Here is an 8,786-nt window from a genome sequence, read left to right as displayed (position 1 = left end):
TCTTTTTTTTTTTTTTTTTTTTTTTTTTTTTTTTTTCTCTTTTTACTGAGTCAAAATTAGCCTCCATTGGTTCCAGGATGGGAAAGCCCCTTTAAGGGCTCTATTATAAATTTCATGCCAAATACTGTAGTGATGTTAGGGCTCTATTCAGCTGAAATTATACACTGGCTTCTGTGGATCTGACTTTTGTACCTAGATGAACCATTCAGCCAGGAAAACAGATAGGAAAAAAAAAACACATCTTTGTTGAAACAAGATGGTGTCTCCCTGGCTTGGCCACGTGTATGTATGCACATGTATTTTTCCTTCCATTAGTGATTCAGTAATCACAGCATTATGGAAGAAATGTTATTCCCAGGTATCTATGGCATGGCTTAATTTAAAAAAAAATTAAAAAAAATCTTCTCTTTCAGATAGATTAATGATGATATATTCCTTTAACCATTGGCACAGAAGCACAGCACAGACACTCTTATTCCCACATACTTGGATGAGATGCTGACCCATTGTACTCAAACGTGATGCACATACCGATTCTCAACATGCCAACACTCATGCCCATCTGCCAGGATGGCACTATGCCCATCGCCAAGGTGGGGCACTGTTCTCAAGAGACCTAGGTGCCAATTGCCTATAGATTTAAAAGGATAGTTTAGAGAATAAAAAAAGTGTATTTCTTTCTTTGTGTGTGTCCTTTCTGATGCCACAAACTAGTTCAAACACTCTCTACACCAGGAAATATTTTTTTAATTCCACATTAAACATGGTATGAACAAAAATATGGTCACTGAAATGATTCATGGACAAAATTCCAGATTATTTTTTTTTTGATTTTTTTTTTTTTCCTAGGCAAAGTCAGCAACCATAAGGCAGTAATTCCCCAAGTTGCCCCTACTTTTAAAAAGAAACAGTTAGGAAACTGCTGAGGGCATAAAAGCCAAGAATCAAGTATCTTGGAGGAGGAAAAATACCCACACCCACTGTTGGGACATGTAGATTCATACAGCTGTGCCTTTCCTTTCTCAGATCTCCTTGCTTTATTTTGGAAAATGTAGTTTCTTTCAAATCAAAGTGGTTGCACACAAAGCTCAATCTGCAATCAGCCTGATTTGCAAAAAGACTGTGTGTACCAAAACAAATGCCCATGTTCCTCTCTGGGAGGAATAAAAAAGAACTGGGGTGGGGGAAGAGAGGAATATCATTCTCATATCATTTTATCTTGTTTCACCTTTTTCTTTTGTCTTAGATGGCTTTAAGGATAGGAAATTTCAGTTTACTAAAGTATTTTGTACATCTAGAAAAAGTCTTCCTAACCTTTCTAGAAGCAAACAGATAGCACACCCAGACATTAGACGTCTGGGTATTGATAAACTTACATCAGAAACATCCATCTGTGGGAAAAATTAGAGATGGCAGTGGGAAGTCACAGAGGTTATAGTACTGCTAGCACAAGCAAGGGGCCTCTGAGGAAGAAAGAACAGTAAGAAGTCAGCATTTATAAAAGTGAGGGGAGGCAAGTATAGGTGAATCTTGGTGAGTTGGAGCTATGTAACAGAAACACTATTTGAGTCACCAACTAGATCACTGCCTTATCTGGTTCAGTGTTATTGTATTTAACTCCTCAGAGTGAGCCAGGTGTGTTTGACTGCCCATTTACTGTTGTGGGAATAGTGACATCATAAGCAGTATCAGCTTATCTAGAAAGGGTTTCCACTGCTTTGCGGGAACAAGTCTACCAGGGTCTGGGTACATAAAGTCACTTTGAGTGCTTGGTAACACATGGACATTACTACTGAAATCTGAAGGAGTTAGGCACTTTCCCAGTATCACAGAATTGACTGAAGTTATTCTTTTAAAACTCATTTTTCAAGGAGGAATCCCTTATCTCCAGACAGAATAGTATTTCATGTGACATGGAAAAGGAGAATATGATTCACACATCTACACTAACAGGGAAAAAAAAAAAAAATAATCACCAATTAATCTTATATATTACTTTGGCCTAGAAAGTTTCAGAAACAAGTCTAAATTTCTTTCAACTCTCCACTAATTATGTTGCACACTTCTAATTTTCCAATTTTGGAAAGAATTACTAGCTATCTTTCTGGAGTGGTTGCTGTGACCGGACATTAACACACATTATTGAGCTCAAAACAGGGTTAACTGGATGAAATGTAATGGCCTGTGATTTACAGAGGTCAGACTAATGCTCCCTTCTGGCCATCAAATTTTATGAATCTGATTTCCTCTGATAGGTTTTGGTCTCATCAGAACATTATTTGTAAAATAAACTAACTGGAATCAGAAACAAGTTTGGAAAAAAAAAAAAAAAAAAAAAAAAAAAAAAGCAGCTTACTTCTCATTTCTTTTTCTGCTGCACATCTTGGTGATAGCACAATCAAGATATGGAAAATAATCTGCACATTAAGCATGTACACTTAGCTAATTTAACAAATAGCCTTAAGGTTGTATTTGTTAGGTCTAGCTTATATATAATGAATGGGTTTATTTTCCTCTTTTTCTTCCTCTTTGTTTTCCTGCAAAGCAAAGACTGTGCAAGTGGCCTATACCCCCAATCAATGGTGTCTGCACAATTAACTACTAGAAAAGAGCCAAGCCCACTAGGTAGCTGACAGCTGCTTGAATTTAGGCTGACACCTTTAAACAGGAATAGAGATAGCAAACGTAGCTGATGCTGAGATGTCTCCATGGGGAATACGGTAGATTAGCTATCTCAGGATGTAACTTCTGTTACATAAATACAAACTACTGAGCATTTTATGGGCCTTATCCTTTGAAGCACCAGGCTGTCATGGCTGAAGCACCATATCACTATGAATGTGAGGTCAAAATGAAGATAACTGTGTTATCTGGAGCTTTTCCTTACATTTTCTGCTCTTATGAATCACCAAGTTAATACGAGAAAAGTCTTTCAGATGCTTAATTATGTAGAGAAAGGAAGAAAACCAGACAATGGACAAAAGAGCCTATAAATTGATCCACTGTCTAACCACAGTGAAGTAGAACTGCAGGACTGAATTGAAGAGCAATAGTTTGTGACTGGATAAACTCCAGAAGGAATGCAAACATTAGCATGAAATATTTTAGTCTTCAATAGATTCTCCTTCCTTCCTTTCTTCCTTTCCTATCCTTCCCTCCAATTCACAGTTTATTGAGAAAAGAGCTCTAGAGTTGAAGACACTCAGAACAAAGGAAGGCAGGGTGCCAGATGCATCTTTTCATGCCATAGGTCTTTCCAGCATTTACTGAGAGAAGCAGTGATAGATATTAAAAGCACCACACCTTTAAAGACCAGCCCAGCACACTGTGGTGTCACTTTATCGTATTCAAATTCAGATTAATCTTCTTAAGAAGTAGCTAATATTTCCCAGGTTGTTATAATAAATGCAATGCTGAGATAGGAACTGGAATATGAGTATTTATCTTAAAACTGTGTGTAACTGATCCTACTAAGACTGGCACATCTGATGTTAAGTAGTGAACTGATAAATGAGAAGCAGCCTTTGCACTCAGAATTTTATGTTTTAAGGAAACAAGATAGTTAGAATCAGAGAGGAAAATAAATATCAGCATCCCTATTTGAGAGAAAGGAAGTCAAGGCACTGAGATTTTGAGCGGTCAGTGCACAGCCGTGCAGGAATAGGTAGCAGATGTAGGATTTAACCTAGATCTCCTGACTTTTCATCCAATCCAGCTCTATAATTATTCATTTCATCAGAAAAATATGCCAGCAGCAAAGTCCTGTATTACCTCTGGTAATAGGTTGAGAATGTAAGTCTTTATACAAGAAGGTTCGTAGTCACTGCTAGCATGCAACATGATTTCAGCAGAGTTATAATCTGTTTTTTCTTCAAAATTACTTAAAATAGCAGAAATTACTGACTGATGATAAATTCTCATGGCATCCAGGTTCAAAGGCTGAATACTTTACTCCCTGAACCCTTACTTGCAGCAAGGGTTGCTAGGGTTTCGGCTTTTTTTCCTCTTCCTAAGTGTGCATGAGAGAATAAATCAGAATAAATCTGGTCAAGAGAAAAACCAAAATATATATTATAGGCATTCATGTTCTATTCATGGTATATATGTATATAGGTATAGCTTATTCATGGCCATAATTAAGTTTGTTAGTCCTCATAATTTTTGGCATGAAATAGTCCTTAACTGTTAAGTCTGCTCTGGTTTTGGGCACACATGACAAACTAAGAGGTTTTAATCAATATTGAAAGAATAAAAATAAAAATAAAATCTCCAAATCAGAACAGCTGTTCCAAATATTTTTTTCTTAATTTAAACAACATGCATCCATTTTTCCATGCAGTTTACTGTTCTAAGAGCTATAATACCCATATTTAAATGCATTAGTCTTAATTCCATAACAAATGGAAGTGCTATATAAAATCACATCTCACTTTTGGTTTGTAAGTGGAAACCAAAAACAAATAAATGTTGTTTTGTTGAGTGATAGGAATGAAGCACTTATACAGGATGAAGACACTTATTATGTATGTGGTTGGATGACTTTCTTACTGAGTCCAAATTTCCTTTGTTGTTTCTAGCTCCTCTTTCCCTCTCTCTTTTTGAGAGCTGCCCTCTTTTTCCTACACTTCTCTACTCACAGTCTACAGCAATGAGCAGTATCTGATGCTGATATTTGCAGTAGGTGGCATCCCCCTCTCTTACCCAGTAATAAGATACGGTATGGATCGTTTTGAATTCAATGTAACTGGGGAGGTATCCACACCAGAGGCGCAGATCAGTCCTCCTAATTTGGATCCTGGTAACACACCGAAGAAGAGAAAAAAGGTACCAAAGCTGAAGTCCTCTTTGTTATTGCTTTGTAGTGTTAGCTATAAGTGGTTATTTTTCATTCTCTTTTCTCTGTTGTGGAGAGACAGCATAAATGCCTACTGCTTTTCTTTTTCTTTCTTTTTTTTTTTTTTTTTTATGTTTAAGTAGTAGGTAAATGCTCTCAGTGTGTTTTGCAAAGAGGAGCTAAAAAGCCATGTTCTGTTTTGTGTCTGTTGTGCAGCATAAAACACACAGGCAGAAAGTTCCATTGGTACAGGATTTGGATGAAGCTCTTATATATGGTCCTGTCCTCAGACTTGAATATCAAAAGGACCTGAGGAGAATCCTTGAATGCAGTTTGGGGCTGGAAGGAGAAATGTTCATAGTGTTAAATGTAATTGTACTATAATTATGTCAGAGTTACCCTGGTAGTATGAAGGCACGCCTGCTCCCCACTGTGTGGCTGTACCTATGGTCTGATGTGATATTTAATTGTCTTTTCAACATGTGATCATCACCTAGTTGCCTGTTCTTTAAAATTACTCGACTTCTGCTTTTCGTGAAGTCTCCTAATCAGCCAAACCTACTGCCATTGTTCTATATACATTGGAAAACAGAGATTATAGTTAGCAGCTGCTATTTTTTATAAAGTGAAAACTACATATATATATATATATAAAGTTAAAAAAATACCTAGAGTAAAAATGAATCTTTAAAATAATGGAAGATGTAAATAGAAGAAATAAATTTGAAGATGGTGGTAAAGCAATAAAGAGGAAGACTCATGTCAAAAGGAACACTCAATGGGAACTAATGATGAGACAATTAGCCTAGGACCTGGGAAAGCTGGACTTCTTAGCTCCCTGCTCTGCTACCAGGAGTTGGTGTTGGTCAAGCTAAAGGTTCTCTGTCATCAGATTATGATAGTAGGAGATGTGGACAATAATATATTCCACAGGAGTACTGTTTGGATAGATTAATCACAAATAGTGAAATACTTAGGTGTCATAGTGCTAAGGAAAAAATATATTAAAAAAAAAAAAAAAAAAAAAAAAAAAAAACGGAGGAAGGGAGGAAGGGAATCCTGGTAGACATATACCACAGATGAGCAACAGAGAAGCTCTCATGTAAAGCCTGGCTCAAATAAAAATGGTCTTGTGTCTGTGAGTTTGGGGGAGCGCAGAACATTCAGTGTACCATACATAAATTGGCTCCTGAATACTGAAAATCTATACTTTCCACCCAAAACTGATAAAAGTAATTTTCTAGGTCTTGTTTGCTATTGCTTGATTCTGTCCTGAAGGCATGCCTAACTGCTCTCTTGCAGACTGAATTCTGCAGCTGTGATTTGGGAAGGTATAACAGGGGAACAGGAAATGTAAGCTGTATAAATCTGGCAGGGGACAGGGGGACGACTGCAGTGCAGGGCACTGCAGTGTATGGTGGGAGGGTGCACACAGTAGGAGTCAGAAGACTGAATGTGGGATCTGGACAGGAACTCAAGCCATGAGGCTCCTTATTTGTTCTTACCACAAAATGCAGGCTCGCACCTTCAATTTTTGTTTTAGGAATTATTATGGCTAACTTTGGGATAATTACTTAAGTAATGATAATTATTATTATTGCCATCTATTGTCAGTAAGACAGACATTTTCCTTTCATGCCCTTTTGCCCATTAGTTGCCTCCTTAGCAGCAATGTTTTCCAGAGTTAGTAGCAGCAAGAAAGGAGGCGCAGCTCTTTTCTAGATGTTCTTTCTGAGACCTCAAGCAGTTTCCTGGCTTGATGAATGCTGCTTCTTCACTGTAACCCTGTGAGGTTTGTTGTGAGTCATATTATTCTTGGCCCTCACACAGCCGGCAGCACAGCCTGTGTATAGGGCTTTCTCCTGACCTCTATTGTCTGGTGAAGGGCCAGCCACGTTCAGAGGCACTGTGCTTAGAAAAGCACGGGAAGTTCTTCATCTCCATTCTCAGCACTGGTGAAGGGGCCAGGCTGAGGAAGGAGGAAAGAAGAGATGGTAGCTAGAGGGGACGAGGGTCTCTCTCTCTAGGAATTTATGTGCCTCTTGGAGCTGTACCCTGGTAGGAGTGCAGCAGTCTTGAAGGTTGCAAGGAGTGTTCTGCCTTCGTAGCCATGAGGAGACACTTGAATTAATTTGTAGATGAAGGAAATGGAGCATAGGGTATTCAAAGGTCATGATTTTCCAAGTCAGGCTTCTAAAGGTTTGCATCCAAATCTGTTCTAAACAAACTAAATAGAGCCTTTACAGCTTTACACACTGCTTTGTGAATAAATCAATATATAAAAATCATAGTAATAACACATGCTTTAAAATATCACAAGGAACACATTTCCCTCTTAAACTACATCTTGAGCTAAAAATTTTACTCTTTCCTCCTAGGTCGTATTTATAAAACAAACCAAGATTTCTACCTTTTGGGTCTTGAAGAGTCTTGAAATATATATATAATAATATATATATATATATATTTAAAGGTAAAACCATAGAGAAGCTGTTTTTTTTGTATGTTTGTTTTTCATATTTGATGATAGTTATAATCACTAAATATGAGCTCTAATGATAATTTCCAATGAACTATATGTTCTATACTTTATACTCCTTACAAGCACTGGAAGTATGTCAATATTTATCTTCAAAATACTAGTTAGCTGAGGGAAGGAAAAATGTATTCCACAATTTAGGTTTCATCTTTTCATTATTATTATTTTTTCTTTTTTCCCCATGAACTCAGTTTCACCCTCCAAACTTTCCATGATGAATTTGGATCTCAGTCTAATTGAAAAGGAACCAAACTTCTTTACTGCCTGCAAGAAGGTCTTGATTTTTTTTTTTTTTTTTTTTTTTTTTTTTTTGTGACTGAATCTAACTAAAACATGATTTTACACGGATTCCTTTTGTCAGACATCCCCAGTATTCTACCTAAACTGATCTGTGCATTCATAGTGAAGCTTCATTAAAGATCAGGCCAAACAGTCTTTAAAAAGTACAGGGTTTCAATGATAGACAGATGGTGGCTTTCATGATGTCAGGAAGTGTCAAATATTATGGTTGGCTGCAGAATGATGGCTACTTTCCAAACAGATTGAGAAACAGACAGAAAGAGCAAGAACACCATTTGTTGTATTTAGATACATTGTGAACAGAAGGAAGCAAGACAGAGCATACTTTTACACATCTTTTTTCCACTCCTTGTGAAAACAGTTTAGGATTTGTTATGTTATATTAGCCCGATCATTATGCAAAAACATGTGAAAGCCAGAGATACTGATAAAAAAAATCATAATAATAATCCATTGTGACTTTCTCTGTTTTTATTTGCATTTCCATGGGTAATTTTTTTAACATTATAGACATATAGGAACCTGTGATCTCACTTTTTAATTATTATTATTCTTCTTATTATTTTGAGCAAAGCTGTGCTATTCATATAGTGTGCAAAAATTGCAAAATATTATTTTAATTTATTTATTTTTACTAATTTATATGATCTTCAGAGCCCCTCCTGGGGAAAGCACCTAATTAAGTTCTTAAACTTACATACTTGATTTAATGTTTGAACAGGGGCATTTTTTGTTTGATATCTGTGATGATTCTGGAACTGGGATTCAAAATGGGGCAGTTTTGAAACTTAATAGATGAAAATAACTACGTAGAAGGAATCTTACAAACATTCCGAGATTGTTCAGTGGGCTGTGCTGAAACTGGTGGCTTAAATGGCACAAAGCATGAATGGCATTAGCAATTAAGAGATGGCTGGTGTTTCTGAGGGATGGCTCAGATTTTTTCCCCAAAAATATATTTTTTAAAAAAGATACAGAATTCTATATTGGAATATTTTTTTACACAAATCATTCAATGTGAAAAATGCCAAAATGAGTAACCTCAATGAAGAATAGATTAGATTAGATTAGATTAGATTAGATTAGATTAGATTAGATTAGATTAGATTAGAT

The sequence above is a fragment of the Oxyura jamaicensis genome, chromosome 2 (assembly GCF_011077185.1).
Source record: "Oxyura jamaicensis isolate SHBP4307 breed ruddy duck chromosome 2, BPBGC_Ojam_1.0, whole genome shotgun sequence".
NCBI lineage: Eukaryota > Metazoa > Chordata > Aves > Anseriformes > Anatidae > Oxyura > Oxyura jamaicensis.
Note: the sequence above shows the minus strand (reverse complement) of the source record.